This window comes from Balaenoptera ricei, chromosome X (assembly GCF_028023285.1).
Source record: "Balaenoptera ricei isolate mBalRic1 chromosome X, mBalRic1.hap2, whole genome shotgun sequence".
Taxonomy (NCBI): Eukaryota; Metazoa; Chordata; class Mammalia; order Artiodactyla; family Balaenopteridae; genus Balaenoptera; species Balaenoptera ricei.
In genome coordinates, this window is record NC_082660.1 from 14,917,057 (window position 1) to 14,937,800 (window position 20,744).

General features: G+C 41.7%; 1 protein-coding gene across 6 annotated transcripts in view; it reads right to left on the reverse strand.

The window, feature by feature from the left end:
- Positions 1-20,744, reverse strand: part of RAI2 (retinoic acid induced 2) — a 397,723-nt gene that overhangs the window by 106,173 nt on the left and 270,806 nt on the right. The window lies entirely within an intron of this gene.

A 20,744-nucleotide genomic window follows, 5' to 3' on the forward strand; every position in this document is an offset into this window, starting at 1 on the left:
TGAGGTCACTCTGCCCCCACCTAGAGCACCTCCTCTGGTGGGCTCACCAGCCAGCATCAAGGCTACTGTTGGCTTCCCTCTACAGCAGGGCTCCCCAACCTCCGGGCCGCAGACTGGTACCGGTCCGCCGCGGCCTGTTAGGAACCGGGCCGCACAGCAGGAGGTGAGCGGCAGGCAAGTGAGCGAAGCTTCATCTGCTGCACCCCATCGCTCCCCATCACTCGCATTACCGCCTGAACCATTCCCCCCCTGCCCCCGCCCCCATCTGTGGAAAAACTGTCTTCCACAAAACCGGTCCCTGGTGCCAAAAAGGTTGGGGACCGCTGCACAGGGCCCTTCTGGAAGCCTTTCCTGCTATCCCAGAGCCAAGACCGCCAGGAAAAGGGCATGTGTCATTTCTATCCACATTTCATGAGCCAGTACTCAGTCATATGGCCGCCAAGCTAACTGCAAGGGAGGCTGGGAAATGTAAGGTTCCTGCATACCCAACAAGACGGTCCGCTGAGTACTTACAGTCTGGCTGTGTCATAATTACCTAGGGAGGCTAAGCAAGACCAGGACCCGCTGAGAGCTCAGACCAACCCTGTCAGACCTGAGAAGGGCTGGGGCAGCCTGACAGATGTGGGAAAGGGATGGGGAGCAAAGCCAGAGGGTTCCCAACAATTCAGGGGGTGATAGGAATGCCACAGGCACATTACTTATGGTTCCCAGGCAAGTCAGCTGGTTGAAAGCCAGAGAGCCTGGTGGACTCAAGTCTCTCAATGCTGTTAAAATAGGACTTATTAAAATGGGACTTGAATAGACTATTTCAGGGACCCGCCTAATGTCTAGATCAGGGTTTGTCAGCCTTGGTACTGCTGATATTTGGAGCTGGATCACCTTTGTTGTGGGGGGCCGTCCTGCGCACTGTAGGACGTTCAGCAGCATCCCCAGCCTCCACTCACCAGATGCCACTAGCACCCGCTCCCCTGTTGTCAAAATCAAAAATGTCTCCAGACATTGCCAAGTGTCCTCTGGGGGCGCAAAATCACCGTCATTTGAGAACCAGTGTTCTCAAATTTCAGTGGATGTCAGAATCACATGGGGAGCCTTTTCAAGATGCTTCCCAGGCCTCACTTGTGGCGGAGTGGGGCTGATTTGGAAATGCTGGGGAGGGTCTCCCTGGTAAGGGAGATACAGAACAAGGGGCCTTGCCCTCACATTAAATTCTAATTTGATTTTAATTGGATAAAATGGGATTTACAAAGAATATCTCGGGGCCATCTACCATCCAGAGATTCTCAGTGGGGACAGTACTTCTCCCCCACAATGAGCCTAGGGGAAATTTGGTGATGTTTGAGGATGATTCTGATTGTCAAAGACAGAGCCTGTTGCTGGAATCTAGTGGGCAGGGGGCCAGGATGCCAAAAGTTCTGCACACATGGGACGGTCTGGAACACCAAACTTTTGTCCCACCCAAGATGCCATTCAAAGTGCTATTGAAAAACCACAAGAAGCACAAGCAATTTTCAAGCTGTTTACACGACCTCATGAAAATCCTTTTTGTGCAGGATAGTTGTAAATCTAGAGATTACTGGGTTTGCTTAGGATATAAGCTTCCAGAAAGCTTAAATTGCTGGTAGATTTCTGAAAACCATGCTGTGAACAGATGCTGATGCAAAAACTGGAGTCAGTTTTTCATGCCCAACGACAGACAAGATTTTTGGGGGGCCGTGAAGCTTTATAGAATTTGGTGAGGGAAGATGGTTTAAAAAGCATACAAAATAGCAGATACAAAATTAGGTATTACATAAATATTTACTAAGAATGAGAACAAAACTCGCAACAAATTGTAAATTTCAAAAAAAAAAAAAAAAGAGATAAATATCCCAAACAAAAATCAATAAAAATAAGATAATATTTTGTATTAATTAACTTCCTGAAATATATTTATAATATTTTTTCCTTCCATTTTGTGCTGGATCCTCTTTGATCACATCTTCATGTGACAATAATTTTATAATATCATTTTCTATAAATAGAAATAATTCAGCCTACTTCCATCATGGCCAAATGAAATACGTCATAAAAAGACTGATAGCTGAGATGCATATAACATGCAACTTCACACACGCGTTCTTATCCTTTATAGTATTGCTACAAGCTTATGGAAATAAGCACAGGAATTCTATTTCTATTTCTTCCAATTAATAAAAGAAAAAAGACATATTATGTGCTTATAATTGTAAACATTGCATTTATTAAGTGTATTCATTTCCTAGAACTGCTGTAACAAATTACCATACACTGGGTGGCTTAAAACAACAGAAGTTTATTCTCTCACAGTTCCGGAGGCCAGAAGTCCAAAATCGAGGTGTCAGCAGGACTATGCCCCCTCCAAAGTTTGTAGGGGAGAATCCTTCCGTGCCTCTTCCAGCTCCCCGTGGCTCCTGGCATTTCTTGGCCTGTGGCAGCATCACTCCAACCTCTGCTTCCATCTTCACATGGCCTTCCTCTCTGTGTGTCTGTGTGCCTCTCTCCTCTTCTTATAAGGACATCAGCCATTGGCCTTAGGGCCCACTGTAATCCAGTATGACCCCATCTTAACTTAATTACACTGCAAGGTCACTATTTCCAAATAAGGTCACATTCTGAGGTTCCAGGTAGACATGAGTTTGGGGGGACACTATTCAACCCAGCACATCCAGTATACCCCTGTCAGGAGAACTTCCATTTTTCATTATTATTATTTTTTATTGGAGTATAGTTGCTTTACACTGCTATGTCAGTTTCTGCTGCTCAGTAAAGTGAATCAGCCATACATAAACATATACCCCCTCTTTTTTGGATTTACTTCCCATTTAGGTCACCGCAGAGCACCGAGTAGAGTTCCCTGTGCTATACAGTATGTTCTCATTAGTTATCTATTTTATACGTAGTGGTGTATATATGTCAATCCCCATCTCCCAATTCATCCCACCCCCCTCTTTCCCCCTTGGTATCCATACATTTGTTCTCTACGTCTGTGTCTCTATTTCTGCTGTGCAAATAAGATCATCTATATCATTTTTCTAGATTCCACATATATGTGTTAATGTACGATATTTGCTTCTCTCTTTCTGACTTACTTCACTCTGTATGACAGTCTCTAGGTCCATCCACGAGAACTTCCATTTTGATTAAGCATCAATAAGAACTGAATCCTCCACTTGTGTCTGTTGATGGGAAGTGTCTTCTACAACATCAAGCTACCAAAGTTTCCAAACCTTCCTCGTCCACTACTCACATATCTCTGGTACTAGGTGCTGTAGGTCCAGCTGATATCTCAGTACGGCCAGGAGTCATATCGTAACCTGAGTCTTCATGTCACAAGGCTGCATGTGTTGGCACAGTGGGTAGCAGAGGATTCCAGAGTCACTCTTACAATGGGAATGGCTAGCAATAAACTAACTATATACCCAAGTCACTGTGAACCACATAAATATCTCCCACTGAGAGTAAACTAAGTGTACCCCCAACTCAAATTACCCAGCCTGATCTCAAAAATGTCCATGGCCACTTCAACACCACCAGACTTGAAGGGGAGGTAAGAACTTGAGACAGAGGACTTAACCGATTGTGGTCAGAACATCTTATTTTTGCAAAATTTGCAAAAATACATGACACCTGAACACATTGCTAGGGCCCCTTCCAAGACTGTGCAGGTGAGGGGGCTTGAAACTTAAGCTTTGTTAGCTCATGCCAGTTAACTTTTTTGCTAGGGCTATCTATCAAACTATTAAACCAGGGAAAGGCCATAGACTGTGTATCTGGATTTCAGCGAAGGAGTTAGCCAAGATCTTCATCATTTCCTTTTTTAAAATTAATTAATTAATTAATTAATTAATTTTTGGCTGCATTGGGTCTTCGTTGCTGCACACGGGCTTTCTCTAGTTGCTGCAAGCAGGGGCTACTCTTCTTTGTGGTGTGCGGTCTTCTCATTGCGGTGGCTTCTCTTGTTGCGGAGCACAGGCTCTAAGCGCGTGGGCTTCAGTAGTTGTGGCACACCAGCTCAGTAGTTGTGGCGCATGGGCTCAGTAGTTGTGGCGCATGGGCTTAGTTGCTCCACGGCATGTGGGATCTTCCCGGACCAGGGCTCGAACCCGTGTCTCCTGCATTGGCAGGCGGATTCTTAATCACTGCACCACCAGGGAAGCCTATCATTTCTTGATAAACAAATTATGGCCAACTGGATGGAAGTGAACAATCACATCTCAAGAGGGTTGCTGGTGGATCAATGGGAACCTGAAAGAATACTCTGGGATACTCTACCTCATCTACTCTATTCCAGCCCTACTGGGCCCCCTTGCTTTTCTTCCCCTCTTCTGTGCCAGATACACCCCTGCCTCAGGCCTTTGCATTTGCTGTCCCTTCTGGCTAAAATGCTCTTCTCCCCTCCCCCGAGATCTGCATGCTGGCTTCCTCAGTTCTTTGAGGGAAATGTTACTATGGCAGACATTAGCTGCTCACCAAAATTCATGCTCCCCTTCAATAGTGTAGAAAATGGTATAGTTTCTGTTGCATCTAGGTAAGGACATGTGCTAAGGCGACCAAGTCATCCCAGTATGCCTGGAACTTTCCTGGTTTGAGTACTGGAAGCCCCATATTTCAGGAAAACCCTCAATAACTGGCAAACTGGTACAGCTGGTCACCCTACATGTGGTTAAGTTTTGGCCAAGTGAATGCCAGTGAAAATGATTACACCATTTTCAGGCCTGACCCACAGACCACAGAAACCTCTTAAACAACACTCTTTCTCTTCTCCCATCTGCTGGGTTGATGGTGACGCCCAGGGCAACTCTGGAAGCTCTGTGTTGTGGATGGCAGATCCTCTGTTAGCCTGTGGCCCTGAATGACCACATGGAACAGATTCCATCTAATGATTCCACAGTCTCTCCCTACAACCCTTGACTGGAGCAAGAAATAAACTATTGTGTTTAGCCACTGAGATTTGAGGGATTCTTTGTTATATCAGCTAGCATTATGTTAACTAATACAGTCACTTTCTCAGTGAGAGCTCCCCAGACTACCGTATTTAAAATTGTAACTACTTCCCCTCCACTCCTCCACTCCTGCTCCCTATTTTCCATTGTTGCTTAATTTTTCTCCATAAACTTATTACGATCTGACATAGCCTTTAGGTTTCATGAAGACAGGAAGTGTCTGTTGTGTTCGCTACCGTATCTCCAGCATCTAGAACAGCACTATCCAATAGAACTTTCTGTGACAATGGAAATATTATACATCTGTGCTGTCCAATGTGGTAGCCACTAGCCACGTGTATCTGTTGAACACTTGAAATGTTGCTGGTGTGACTGAGGACCTGAGTTTTTAATTTTAGTTAATTTAAATAGCCATGTGTGACTAATGGCTATCCTATAGGACAGGGCAGATCTAGAACAATGGCTCAGTGTAGCCATCCAACAAATATTTGTTGAATGTAAGAATCAGTGAATGTATTCAATAGGCTTTTGCAGAGTCTGTTACGTGTCACACACAAATGAGACAGACACTGATTACTCTTGGTGCATTGGCCTGGGGCTCAGCTCAATGTTTGAGAAACAAATCCAAATTTTCACCCTTCTCTGTGAGCTTAAGTTGGACAAGATTCATTTCTAGAACATGTTATGTTCAACCTGGGTGGGAGAATTCCTTTACCACCACTTGCAACAGTAAAGCCAAAATAATATCAGAGAAGAAAGTTCCCGTGCTTTGTGTAGTGATTCCCATGATTCGGGTAGAGTTGGAAAGGCTTCATTTCCCAAGAGCATCTTTCTTCTTCCCTTCTCCCATAAGTCTGAGCTCAACACTCAGAAGGTGGTAATTAAGTCAGCTCTCAGTATCTGTGGGGGACTAGTTCCAGGAACTCTGTGGATACCAAAATCCGCGGCTGCTCAAGTACCTAATATAAAATGCTGCAGTATTTCCGTATAACCTACGCACATCCTCCGGTATACTTTAAATCATCTCTAGATTACATATAATACCTAATACAATGCAAATATTATGTAAATAGCTGTAAATAAAATGTAAATGCTATGTAAATAGTTGCCAGTGAGCCACAAATTCAAGTTTTGCTTTCTGGAACTTTCTGGAAGATTTTTTTTCAAATATTTTTTTCATCCACAGTTGGTTGAATCCAAAGATGCAAAACCCATGGATACAGAGGGCCACATGTAAACATGGTAGAGATGGTATCTGGTCTCCAAAAGTTATGTTCTTGTCTTCTCAAACACACAGTTTCTTTTGCAGTTAGGTTTGGTCATGTGACTAAATTACAACCTGTGTGGTTCCTTTGCAGGTTATGTGTTTGTTTTTCCCTCTCTGGTTTCTTTTGAGATTTTTCTCCTCTGCTGGAATGCTCTGTAGTTTTACATTTTTCTATGTCTGGATTTATTTTAATTTATCTTGCTTGGGACATGATATTCTTTTAGTCTAAAAATTCATGTCTTTTTTTAGTCCTAGAAAATTTTCTGCCATTATTTCTTAGGATATTGTTTCTCCTCCATTTCCTTTTAATTTTTCATTCTGCAACTTTGATTAGACATATGTTGGAACTTCCTCTAAATTACTACCATAGTTCATTTCTCTCTCTCTCTTTCTCTCCCTCTCTCTCTCTCTCCCTCCCCCGACCCTGTGCCACATTTGGGGTAATTTCTTTACACATATCATTTAGTTCACTAATTCTCTTCTTACCATTGTCTAGACTACTGTTTAACCTGTTGACTAATTTCTATGCCTATATTTTTCATTACTAGAAACTGGTTCTCATTCAAATCTCTCTGGTCTTTTTTCATATTATTTTGGGCTTTCATTTTGGTTTCTCTCTTTTATGTCTTCAACTATTTAAAATATACTTATTTTACGGTGTCTTTAAAATTAATCTATTGTACCTAATATGTGGTGCTAATTCTCTTATTTGCTGAGTTTTCTATCTGTCCCTCACAATGGATGCATTATTCTATATACATCCATAATCTTTTATTGTGAATTTCTCTTTAGCAGGTTATTTTTTTTTTCCTGGCGTCCCGTGAGCCACTAGGTGTGAGAATGGACCTGTGGACTGGTTTTGCTTTTGTTTCAGTTGGGAATTCTGGAGGTTTCAAAGGTTTTAGATACGCTTTAATGATAGTTGTTTGGCTTGGGTTTCCTCTGCCATACAGGAACTGTGAATGTGAATTCAATATTGAGTAGGATGCAGTTCTGGGTTTTTCATTTCCTGCAGATGACTTCTTTCTACTCGAGGTCCCAGATGCCAGCCTCCTCATAAATTCCCTGGGCCGGGGTTGCTTCCCTAGCAAGCTTCCCAGTCCCCTTTTCAAAACCTGGATGGAACAGCTGTCTGAGATGGTGGCTCCCCTGCGTCGTCAAGGTCTGGATCCTCGTTTCCTGTACCATATAGGTATTAGAACCCCAGCCCCCAGTCTCTGGGTCCTGTATCCGGGTGTGAAATCTTCATGGTCTGCTGTGGTACCTATTTGGCCTTACTACTCTATGATTCCTTTCTTCCTGTCTGGCATGTGGGGATAGCCCTTTTATCCTTTTCTGAGCGCATATATGTGTTTAAATTCTGGAGATATGTTTTTACAGCATTACTATGTGTTAGTAATAGGAGAAAGGTCTTAGTCTGTCTTATTGTTGGAAGGAGTCTGCTGTTGATTCTTTTTAGAATGTCTCAGAAGAACTCTCCAATCTCTTTACTCTGATTTACTTCCAGCGTTCTTGTGACGGGGGTGGGAAGGGGACTGGAGAATGATCTGTGTGACATTCCTAATATAGACTGAATACCCCATCATGCAAAGAAATCATAGAGACACATAATTTATGTAAAATTAGTCCCCAAAAGACATGATATACTTGTGTATGCTCTTAATGATATACAATGTAAATGTCAGACAGTAGCTTGAAAATTAGGGTCAGAAAACAATGACCTTTGCATTCTGCCAAAGATGTCCTTGGGATAAATTGCATTTTTGTTGCATTATATTATATTACATCACTGCAATTATATGAGACTCTTGTTAGATTTTGAATGCTTCTCTTTATCATTTAAAATATGCATGTATATTACATACGGCAATTTGAGTGTTCTATAAACAAAATTCATATATAAAAATGAAGAAAAATATAACTCAATAATTCATAGAAATATGTTGCAAAAATAATAGGATATAGAAGAAATTATATGGCTTCTAAGAGTAAATATCTCAAGCAAATCAGACCATCATATTGGGCCTTGGACAAAGGACCACGTTTGTCTATTTTATCAATATTCCAAGAGAAAAATAAAAAGAAGAAATTCTCAAAAACAAAAATGAAATAATAATTAAGGTGTAACAGAAGGTTGTATTTTTCATGTTGGATGGTTCTGAAAAAATGGTAAAAAGGATCCTTTTGGCTTTTCCCAGCTCCCTTGAGAAAGATGCTGATAAGAAAGACAGGGAGAAAAAAATGCCAGAATTCTGTAACACAAACAAGACACACAAGCCATTTTCCTAACTTCACACGGTTCAGGAGAGTGACTAAACACCAATTTCCACAAGATGGTCTGTCTTGCAAATATGGAACACTTCCCATTCAAATAGGTATCTGGGGCATTCTGGGTAAGCCAGCCAAAACGGGTAGCAATAGCATGTAAATTAAAATAGCAACCGTCCCCATCCTGAGTATTCATCCGTGCCACTGACACACTGCAGAAAGGATGCCAGACCTGTCACTGACAGAAATCTCACGTCTGTAGCCTGCTGCAAGATCTCCAAAAAGCACTGCTTCCAGAATGTAGGGTTCCTTTGTTGGTGACATGCAGTTGAGAGGAGGAAATAACATACCATTTGGTGTCCTCTGGGCAGGTCTGTGAACAGACTTGTGCTGGGTCCCTGTACTGCTTTTTCAAGATGTTCAAGATCTGCATGTGCTATGTGCTGCAACATCCAAGTAGCATATAAACAAACCTGGGTTGATTTCCAGGAAAACGCAATTACCATTTTAGGAGAACCATCACATTTGTCTCAAGCCAAATGATTTGAAAAATGACAAATTGCAGCTTGTCAGCATGGCCTGTAAGACAACCACCTGATCCCCAGAAGTGCACATGTAGCCACAACTTCAAATGAGGCCTGGGCTATTGTAGCAGACACTGTCAGGGTTTGGCCTGTGTCCCCTTGTCCTTACCACTTCAGTTCATTCCAGCCTGACTTCCATGTGCCAGAACCTGCATTTCTTTGCCTTTTCTGGCCCCTTAAGTCTGCACTGCCCTCCCATGTGGTAGGCCGGAAGTGCTGAGTAATTAACGCCAATTGCCCACAGTGATAATTGGCTTGATATCACACTCTTTATTGGCAGCCTTCTCTTCCTTGTTTCACCTTCCTGCTCCCCTACTGTGTTTCCTCAGACTAACTCTCCAATCAGCTCTGTGTGCTTGAGTCCCTGTTTTGGAGTCAGCCTCTGGAGGAACCCAAGCTAAGACAATTATCTTCTCCCAGAAGTCCTGGCAACCTGGCGTTTTGGCAAGCTTCAAGATGTCAGGGTTTCAGTGGAGGAGGACATATATTAGAATTCTGGATCATATGCACCCCTATGTTCATTGCAGCATTACTTACAATAGCCAAGATATGGAAGCAACCTAAGTGCCCAACATTAGATGAATGGATAAAGAAGACGTTGTATATATATACAATGGAATATTACTCAGCCATAACAAAGAATGATTTCTTGTCACTTAGCACAACATGGACTGACTGAGACGGTATTATGCTAGGTGAGATAAGTCAGATGGAAAAAGACAAATACTGAATGATTTCACTTATATGTGGAATCTAAAAAAAAAAAAAGAACAAACATAACAAAACCAAAATAGAGTTATAGGTACAGAGAACAAACAGGTGGTTGCCAGAGGGAAGGGGTTGGGGGAGGAGTGAAATAGGTGAGGGAGATTAAGAGGTACAAACTTCCAGTTATAAAATAAATAAGTCACAGGATGTAATGTACAGCACAGAGAATATGGTCAATGATATTATAATAACTTTGTATGGTGACAGATGGTAACTAGACTTATCATGGTGACTATTTTGAAATGTATAAAAATATTGAATCACTGTGTTGTATACCTGAATAATATAATATTTTAAGTCAATTATACTTCAATTAAAAACAAGAATGCTGTACCAATTGAGCACACATTTCCAGTTTACCATTCATCTTAAAAGGTATTTTTGCATTCCAAGTTCACATCTGTATACCTAGTGTGTCTTCCTTCTTCACTGCTCAGATCAGCCTTGCTGTAAGGTTCCTGCGCTTCTAGCTTGCCAGAAGTTCTCTGTGTCTAAAACATCCACAGGCTCCCTTCATATGATGGTGAAGCCACTAATAGCCACGACAATAAACAGTCAACCAGGGCTTCCCTGGTGGCGCGGTGGTTAAGAATCCGCCTGCCAATGCAGGGGACATGGGTTTGAGCCCTGGTCCGGGAAGATCCCACATGCTGCAGAGCAACTAAGCCCGTGCGCCACAACTACTGAGCCTGTGCTCTAGAGCCCGTGAGCCACAACTACTGAGCCCACGTGCTACAACTACTGAAGCCCATGCGCCTAGAGCCCGTGCTCTGCAACAAGAAAAGCCACCGCAATGAGAAGCCCACGCATTGCAATGAAAAGTAGCCCCTGCTCACCGCAACTAGCGAAAGCCCGCGCACGGCAATGAAGACCCAACGCAGCCAAAAATAAATAAATAAATTTTAAAAAATAAATAAAAACTAAACAGTCAACCATTTTAGAGGACAGCCTCGAGAGAGGACACTAGACTGTGTTTGGAAGCAAAGTTTGAGTGGAAGTAAGGCCAGCATGGAATTAATACTGATCCATACACTTCGGAATTAAAATACCTGTTAAAATATCTAGAGTCTTGTTTGAAACTTACAGAGTCACTCCGGTGGCCTTGGGTCTTGTGGGCCTAAGAACACTTGTGAAAATTATCATCAACTTCACCACCAATTTAACAAATGTTTACTGAGCATTTAGTAGGTGGGAGGCACTATTCCAAGCACTTTACATGTATTGACTTATTTAATCTCCACAAAATGCTAAGAAATAGGCATTATTATTATTATCCTTGTTTTATACATGGAGGAACCGAGAGATTAAATAAAGGTCACAGTGATCTTGATCTTGTGCTTACACCTCGAAGGAATGGCATTACAGGTGGCCTCGTGGGAGCTGGAATGCAGTTGTGGGACCTTTTCATTGGTAGCTCATGGCTTCATGGCCGCCCTCTCTGGGCTCTGCCGTTTCTATGACTCTTGGACTCTGAAAAACTATGTGAGGTGCCATATTTGAAGAGGGATGGATAAGGTGACAGGCTTTTTTATTTCCTTTGTAAACTTATGAAATTGAAGAATAACATACATAAAGACAGTGCACAAATCATAAGTGTACAGTTCAATGAATTTTTACAAGGTAAACACATGTGTGTAACCACCAGCCAGATCAAGATATGTAACAGGAGGCTTTTCTCAGGGCTCTGGAAGTGCTCCTTATTATTCTATAGTTCATAGGTCATAGGATCATAGAAGACACTTTTGAAACAATTGGGCTAACATCATCATTTTGCATAAACTAAACACCATAGCAGTCAAGTGTCATGCAAAAGGCCATGCAGTTAGAGAGCATCTGTTTTTTTGTTCTGTTTTGTTCTAAAAAATCAAGAAGTTTTTATGTTGCTTAACTAAGTCAGTGCCTGGGGAGAAAACATCCCACCTCTCCACTTCCCCTATTTATTTGTTCTACATGCCACATTAACTTTTCCTTTCTCATTTTGTGCTCACTTTATGGTTAAATCATCTAGGATCATGAATTCTTCTGGGATCTCTGTGCCTGGTGCCCGAAAAGCTGGCTCTCCTCTCATTTCAGTAGCCAGTGACAGCCTGTGGACATGTGATGACATCAGCAGAGAGCAGCTTTAGGGGGTGTGGGGAGAGTTTGGCTGGATTAAAGGGTCACTGAGAAAGGAAATAACCCTAAACATCAGCAAAGGTTGTGCTTGGGTGAGGGGGCCTACTTTTGATGCTCTTTCCCAATTTGTATCTAGTTTTCAAATTTTCTTTGTTAAACATGTATTATTTTTATAATGGAAATAAATGTATTTCATAAAAGCCTATGATATTCATGTCTAGCTAATACTTTTATACGTGTTCACTGGAATTGAACAATTAAGTAAATGGATGGCAGATGGCGGGAGCCAGGTTTCCCACTGTTGGAGTGGAAATTTACAGATCAGCCAGGGAGCTAGAATGACCCATGTGGTAATGGATTAGTTAGAGACATCGGTCTGAACTCATGTTTAGGTGAATATAGATACAGATGGATATATAAAGAAATATTTATAGATACGTATGTATGCATGGGTTAGTATACACACATATATTTCTTTACTCTGTCAGCTGAGAGGGCCTAAAAGGAATGACACTCCAGTAACAACAAAGCCTAGTGCCCAGACCTTGGTTTCTAACACCATTCTCCAATAAAAGGAACCAGGGCTCCTTGGAGAAATGGCAGATTCTAGGGCTGAGGCAGGAAATACACAATATGAGCCTAAGCATCTTGTAGAGCCAAAAAGTAAGGAAGTGCTCAGCTACACACACACACACACACACACACACACACACACACACACACACTGAAGGGGTTATGTCAAAGGGTCACAGGAGTCAAGTAAAAGAGCTCCCAATGGCCAAAGCTGGAACAATTTGAGTAACAAAATATATAAAGTAGTATCGGATTATAACCCAAAATGTAAAATAAATATCCCTGAAACCATACCAATATAAATGACTGAATATCTTAATAAGTGGAGGAGAAGAGATAAGTTTCCTATGCAGAAGAATTCCAAATAAATTATGTAGATTCTCTCCCTCAAGGAGGTGGAGACTCACTCCCCACTCCTTAGGTGTGAGCTGCGTAGAGTGACTTCCTTCTAAAGAGGACAGTACAGAAAGGGGGGAAAACACTAACTTTATGGTGGAGAGACCTGGAAAAGAGACCTACTAGACCTACTCTAGCCAGGTGATCAAGGCCAATATCAACAGTGATAAGTCATGTTGATAGTATATACTGTTGATAAGATGTGATGAAAATGGCACTTTATCACTGTGATGTTTCTCCCCAAATCCATAACTCCACTCTAATCATGAGAAAAACGTCAGCCAAATCCCAATGCTGGGGGTGGGTGGAATCCAACAAAATACCACCAGTGCCCCTCAAAACTGTCAGGGTCATCAAAAACAAAGTCTGAGAAACCATCACAGCCAAGAGGAACCCAAGGAGATGTCATGACTATATGTAATGTATCCTGATAGCCAGAGAAAGGGCATTAAGTAAAAGCAAAGGAAATCTGAATAAAGTATGGTCTTTAGTTAATAATGATGTATTGATATTGGTTCATGAATTGTAACAAATGTACCATACTAACGTAAAGTGTCAATAATAGGGGAAACTGGGTGCAGGAGGTAAGTGTATGGAAAATCTTTGTACTATCTGCTCAACTTTTCCGTAAATCTAAAACTATTCTAAACAATAGAGTACAGTCAGTTCTCAGCATTCTGACAGTTATGTTTTATAACATCTCCGTGAACACTGAATTGGTGCAGTTGAGCCATTACCCCTAGCTGAGAGCTTCTGGTCACAACATTTTTGGATCAATACCTAAGCTTGTTTTACGTGTGTTTCTGTTTAAAGACACTTCATTTAATATACAGTTGATTCATTAATATTAAATATTTGTGGCGAACAGCACTTTAACTCATTTCTCCATAAGGCACATCACAGCCGTCTTGCACTTAGGAGCACTAGACAGCACTTCACCACTATGTTTGGGGAGCATTTTCAACAGCGATATCACTCACAAAAGGCACAAAAATGCCTAAAACTTGGCACGAAACAGACCACAAAAAGGACACTTGTTTGTAGTATGAGAGTTGCTACAAGAAGGCAGAGCTTCCTCTTGTTGCACCTCAGCTGGGAATGTGTACACTGGACAACTCAGTTTTTTTACCCTGTGCACACGCCATGCTCACGAATGACCACACAAGTGTCCTGAGTATTCATCTGGGGGTCACAAATAAATTTTAGTGAGTAGGTAAATTCGTAAATATGGAATCCATGAATAATAAGGATCAACTGTATATTAATTTTTAAAAGCCTATGAACATGTTCCCCAAGAGCCTAAGTTCTCTCCATAACCCACTACAGATTGCTCATTTCTGAATCTTACTTGCTAAAATTTATTTATTTATCTATTTATCTATCTAGTTATTTATTTAGCCTATACCTGTGCTGTACAGTAGCCACATGTGGCTATCGGTACTTTAAACGTGGCTAGCCCACAATGAGGTGTGCTGTAAGGATTCACACCAGATTTTGAGGACTTAGTACAAAAAAAAGAATGTAAGTTATCTCATTAATACTTTGAATATTGATTACATATTAAAATGATAATATTTTAATATAATTGGTTAAATAAAATAGATCATTAAAATGAACTTCACCTGTTTCTTTTTACTTTTATAGTGTGACCACTAGCAAATCTAAAATTACACATGTGATGTGCATTTTATTTCTATTGGACAGTGCCAACCTGTATCATCGCCTGGGAAAATGAATTCCATCATAATATTTGTAACATAGGGAATGACATAGGACAATGGAATCATCTTATCCTTAGAAGGACTAGTCAATCCTCTCCTTTTAGGACACTAAGGCTCGGACAGGTGAAGTGCCTTGTTCAACTTCGCACAGCCATTTGCTGGCAGAACAAGACTCAGACCCCAGTCTCCTGTCTTCCACTCCAGTTTCTTTCCCCTTGACCTTCTCCCCTGTATGTCTCCACCCTGCCAATAAATAAAACCAACAGCCTACATAATCCTTTAAGAGAAAAACAATGTTGGCTATTCCTGAATTGAAAGAGAACATTTCATAAAATCTTGCTAGATTTCTATAAGTAGGGCTGCCAGATTTAGCAAATAAAAATACAGGATGCCCTGTTAAAATGTGCATTTCATGGAAAAGAATCGGAAAAAGAATGGATATATGTATATGTATAACTGAATCACTTTGCTGTACACCTGAAACTAACACAGTGTTGTAAATCAACTATACTCCAATATAAAATAAAAATTAAATTAAAAATTTTAAATTTTAAGTTAAAAAAATAAAATGAATAATTAATTATAAAACATTTGTATTTCATATAAATGAGAAATAATGTTTAATTATAAGCATGGGATATGCTTATACATAAACATTATTCCTTGTTTATCTGAAATGTAAATGTAACTAAGCACCTGTGTTTTCAGTATAAGTATGTCCCATGAAATATTTCGGGACATATTTACACACAAGAAAAGTGTTTGCTGTTAATCTGAAATGCACATTTAACTGGTGTCCTATATTTAATCTGGCAACCCTACTGTAAAGCCTTTGAGGAAAGAACCTTTCCGCTGATTTCTCCCAGGCACTTAGGCACTTATCTTTCTGTGTTCCTCCAAGGAAGAGCCCAACCTAGTGAGTCATTCAGTGGCTCCGTAATAAACAAGGGAATCTCCAGACTTGCCTTCCCATCTGCAGGCTGTCTCGGCTGTCAATGCTATCTTTCAAAACAGCCAACTTACTGGGGAATCAAGCTGCAGATCTCAACTGTCCCTCCCAACCTTTATAATCAATCTGAGTTGGGCAAGACGCCAGCTTTAAAAAAATGCACAGAACCAACTTTTGTAACTAGGGAAATAAGAGGGTAGGAAAAACCCAAGGAAACAGACAAGCTCTCCTTTTCTTTACAGAAGCTCTTCTAAATGTAACAGGCAACAATTGTTACAAACACTCCAGCCATTTCCTGGACATGTATACACATCAAAGAGAGCACGGCAAGAGCCAATTGGATTTTGCATTTTATGATTTTGCTTTCCTTCATTACTATTATTTTGTGGCATACTAGTGAGGGGATGATAGAAGTGGTCCATACAAGGTGCAGGCAAAAATGGGGTACAGGTAAAAAGAGAATTTAAAAACAATTGAATGTCTGTAGAGAATTTAAAAACAATAATAAAACTGACTAAAAGTTGTTCTGCTTTTTATTACCCCACGTGCTGACAATTCTAAACAATGTCATTGATAAAATACTCCTCCCACTGCAACTTCCCTTCCCCCAAGAAGCTTGGCAGTTCTGATATTAAGCAAGTCCATCAACCATTTTTAAAAACCCTGTTTTATGGAGCTTTGCTTTTTTTGTTGTTTGGGGCATGGTATGCAGGAGGTGGAAGGAGAGGAGAAGAGCTAGATGGAGATGCTTAACCCATCAAACAGCAAGAGTTTTAATAAATGGAGATTCCCCTCTCATGCACATGTCGGACTACGTCTTAAGGTTTCCAAGGACCAAGAGGCAATATTATAGTAAAAGGAGCACTGGAGAAGGAGTCAGAATACCTGGGTTCAAGATGTGGCTCCATATCTGCATAGGTATGTAACTGAGGACAAAAGTTACAGCCTCTCTGAGCCTCAGTTTCCCTCCTTGTCAAGTAGATGCTCTGACCACTTCCCCATCTGTCTACTCCACCTGTTTGTCTTGTGAAGCTAAGAGATAAAACATATAAAAGTGCTCTGCAAACTGCAAGGTCCTTTACCCATGTAAATCACTGTATTTATCGTAATAGAGACCAAAATAGCAGCTGTTTAAATAAGATAGAAGATCTAGTTCTCCATAAAAGTCCAAGCTTGTAGGCAGTTGATGGAGGTAGGATGACTTTGTTTCCCAAGGTCATCTAGGGACCCAGGTTCCTTCTCTGTTACAGTAACAGAGAACGAACCTGGGTCCCTAGATGACCTTGGGAAATGTAAAAGATAAGTCCTTTCTTATCTTTTAGATTGAAAGGAAACCAGCGGGCTTCCCTGGTGGCGCAGTGGTTGAGAATCTGCCTGCCAATGCAGGGGACACGGGTTCGAGCCCTGGTCTGGGAAGATCCCACATGCCGCGGAGCAACTGGGCCCGTGAGCCACAATTACTGAGCCTGCGCGTCTGGAGCCTGTGCTCCGCAACAAGAGAGGCCGCGATGGTGAGAGGCCCGCGCACCGCGATGAAGAGTGGCCCCCGCTTGCCGCAACTAGAGAAAGCCCTCGCACAGAAACGAAGACCCAACACAGCCATAAATAAATAAATAAATAAACCCAAAGTTTAAAAAAAAAGAAAGTAAACCACCACCTGACACAAACTCATTCTTACCCACAAGAAGGAGAAAATAAGTGGAGGAACATCACTTCTGTTCCTTTCTTATTGGTTAAAACTAAGTTACATGGTCTCACACTGCTGCCACAGAGGCTCAGAAATGTCGTCTGGCTGGGCAGCCATGTGTCCAGCTAAAACCTGAAGGCTCTATTGCTAAAAGTTGATAATGGATATGGTGGATAATATGCAGTTTGACAACAGTTAGTTATTGTCATTACTTTTCAGGCTAGTGGATAAAGAATTGTTTGTTGTTTTATTGCTCTGAGGAATGAGAGAAGATGAAAAGCCCTATCTTTCCACTGTGGCTGATGAGGTTTAGATATATATCAATGTATCAATGCAAATGATCCTGGTTTAAATGAGGAATGAATTCCTAGAGCAGTGGATTTCAAAGCACTTTCACGTGGGGCCTGTGTGACTGACTGTTCTCCTAGGAGACCTCTTCAGTGTGAATTTGGACACATCTTATGGATATAGCCCTGTGCCTCTCGGGGACCAAGCCCAAATCCCAGGAGAAACATGGAATTTAGACCACCTTACCACTCTACTGACCCTATTCAGCGAGCTCCTACTGAAATAGTGGTACATCATCTGGTTAGTGCCTTATCATTCTCCAGCCCTTGTGTCACTGCCTCCATAATTAAACACAGACCATTAGCTATAACCCACTGCACCCACATCAATTATGCCAGTTTGGATAACAGCCACAGAAACCCTCCTTTCCTGTCTTCTGCCTCTCTGGAAATAATCCTGGTCATATCACACCAGTATAGTTAGAACTGCCTTGGCTTTTATAAGATGTCAAATTAGCAAGGCTGCTATGCCATGATGGAGCAAAGCTTTGTTCTTCCATACACTGATTAAAAGGTAATTTAACCTCTTCCAAAGGTGTCCAGCCAATCCCCAGCAGTATTGACATTGTGTTCATGAGAAATTGCTCTCCAGAGTGATAAATTAGCCTTCTGAGACTAGTATGCAAACCCATCTTCACTGGATGGCCCAACCTTAAAGAGCAAACTTGGTAGTTTCATCAGCCTCTGCCCCCTTCAATTAAACGTGGAGCGGCTCATACACCACATCTGAAATCCCAGAGCTGTGCAGATTAAAATACACACTTGTAGCCTCCTCAGTAATGCAAGCTGTCCCAGTTTGCTGCTTTCCTCACGAGTGCTAGGCTAAGTTGACTGTAGCTCAGCGGCTATAGGACTGTTTAATCCACCTCATTCCTTAGAGATAAGAAAGTTTACCCTGAGAAAGAAGAGAACCAAGCCAAACGGTCTCTCACAATGTGTGAGGAGCCTTAGCATTCACTTAATCTAATGCTTTCGTTTTGCACATGAGGAAACTGAGGCCCAGGGAGATGAAATATGGCCAAAGTTGTAGGATGCTCAAGCAGCAGGGATGGACTAGGACCCATTTTCTCTGGCAATGGGGTCACTGTTTTCTATCCTCCTTCACACATCCTACCAAACTGGCGACCACCTATACACCATTGTCACATCATCTAGAGATCCCCATTCCACCACCTTGGTTTTCTTCCCAGGTGAAGAAAGCACTCACCTTGCTTGAGGATGCAAGCCTGATTTCTTCCTGTGTAGCAGACACAAATCTCCATGCACAAACTCAGGTGAGCAAGAAACACTGCATGTCTTTATTTTCTAATAAAGAGACCAGCTCTGTCCTGCCAAGCAGGAAATTCAATCCCAAACATTCTTGAGTGCTCTTCCCCCACTCTTCCGGGGTGTCAAGGTTCTGGGTCTCAGAAAGTGCTAAGATATCAGGGTGACCTTCTGAATCTCAGGGAGGTACAGAGGTATCATCAAGATGTCAAAGACCCAGCCCATAGGGCCCCTTCAGCGCCCCAGACTGCAGGTTCTTGTCTGTGCTGGGGGCTGGGGAATCCCTGGTTGGCTGGGAGCCTAGGCCTTGGTCCTCCCTCCCTCAGCTCTATTGTCTAAAATTGGCCTGCTCTCCTGGTACTGTCAGGATGAAGACTATAGGGATCTGTGGCTCGCCAGGCTTTCAGACACCTTTCCTGTTCCAAGTCAGAGGAATTTCTTTTCAGTCTTATGGAAATCCTTCTTGTTCTCCTCAAAACTATTCTCTCTCTTGTCTCATACTCTAGGACACCATTACAATTCCCTGGAGGGACCCAGGCTTTTTGAAACAAATGCCAGGAAGGAAAATGTAAGTAACTTCTACCCTTTGTCCAGCCCCAAACATTCACCAGGACAAGAAAGAAGAGTGGGGAAAGAAATGGAAAAATGCAGGGAGGGGAAATACAAATTATCTCTCAAAAAAATTATACTGCACCCAGTGACTGAAAGTTCCATGAAAGGACAAACAACGCAAATTCCAGTTCAGTTTTTCTGGGAGAAAGAATGCTGGGGGAAATGGTCCCAGCTTCATCTTGAAAGGAGCATGAAAACCATGAGATCATTTCTCCACAATGGGAGAGGCTACTACATGCCCTAAAAATGCAGCGACGACTGCACCAGCTCTCGGGCCTTCCTTACCACTTGATTGTTCCTTAACTCCTCGCCACCTGGCTACAGACGCCACCGCTCTCCAGAACAGCTCTGCAGAAGGCCCTCACTGTCCAGTTGTCCAGTCCAGTGGCCAACTCTTTGCCTTCATCTTCTTTGACCTTCTCCTCCTCCCTGAAACTCTTTCCTCTGAGGGATGGTTGGTGACATTGGATCTTACTGGTTCACCCTTTACCTTTCAGACCATGTTCTCTTTTATTCCTTTACTGGCTTTTCTTCCTTTCCTTTCCACTAATCAAAGGCATCTTCTAGGGAGCTGATCTCTAGCCACTTCTATCTCTAGCTGATCTTCCTCCTTGATTAATCCACTCCTACAACTTTTATTGTCTTTAAATCTACATCTCTAGCCCCACTCAATTTCTTGCATTCTAGACCCAGAATTCCAGCTGCCTTTTGATTGTTTCCTGATGGATGTGCCACCAGTACCTCAAACCTGCCATGTTCAAAACCAACTCATCTTTCTTCCCTAATCCAGCTTCTCTTTGTGACGTCCTTGCTCCATTGATGCATGACCATTCTTCCAAACTTTGGATCCATCTTTGACTCCTCCTCTCCATTGTCCTTACATCCAATACTATTATAATCTAAATAGATTTTACCTCCTCAAATGGAACATTCCAGGTATTATACGACAAGTGCAGAATAAAGTGGAACTCTCCATCAGCACACCGTCTTTCTATTAATGCCATATAACATTAAATTAATCATGGTTATCATTTTGGCTTTTATCCTTCCATAATTTCTTCTATACAAATAAGTATTTTTACATAAAAGGGATCACCCTGTTTTGGAACTTGTTTTGTCACTTATATCATGAACACTTTCCTATTCCATTAAATGTTCTTTTCTACAGTGATTCTCAGATTCTAAGTGTGTACTGGAATTATCTTAGGGCACTTGTTAAAAACGTATTTC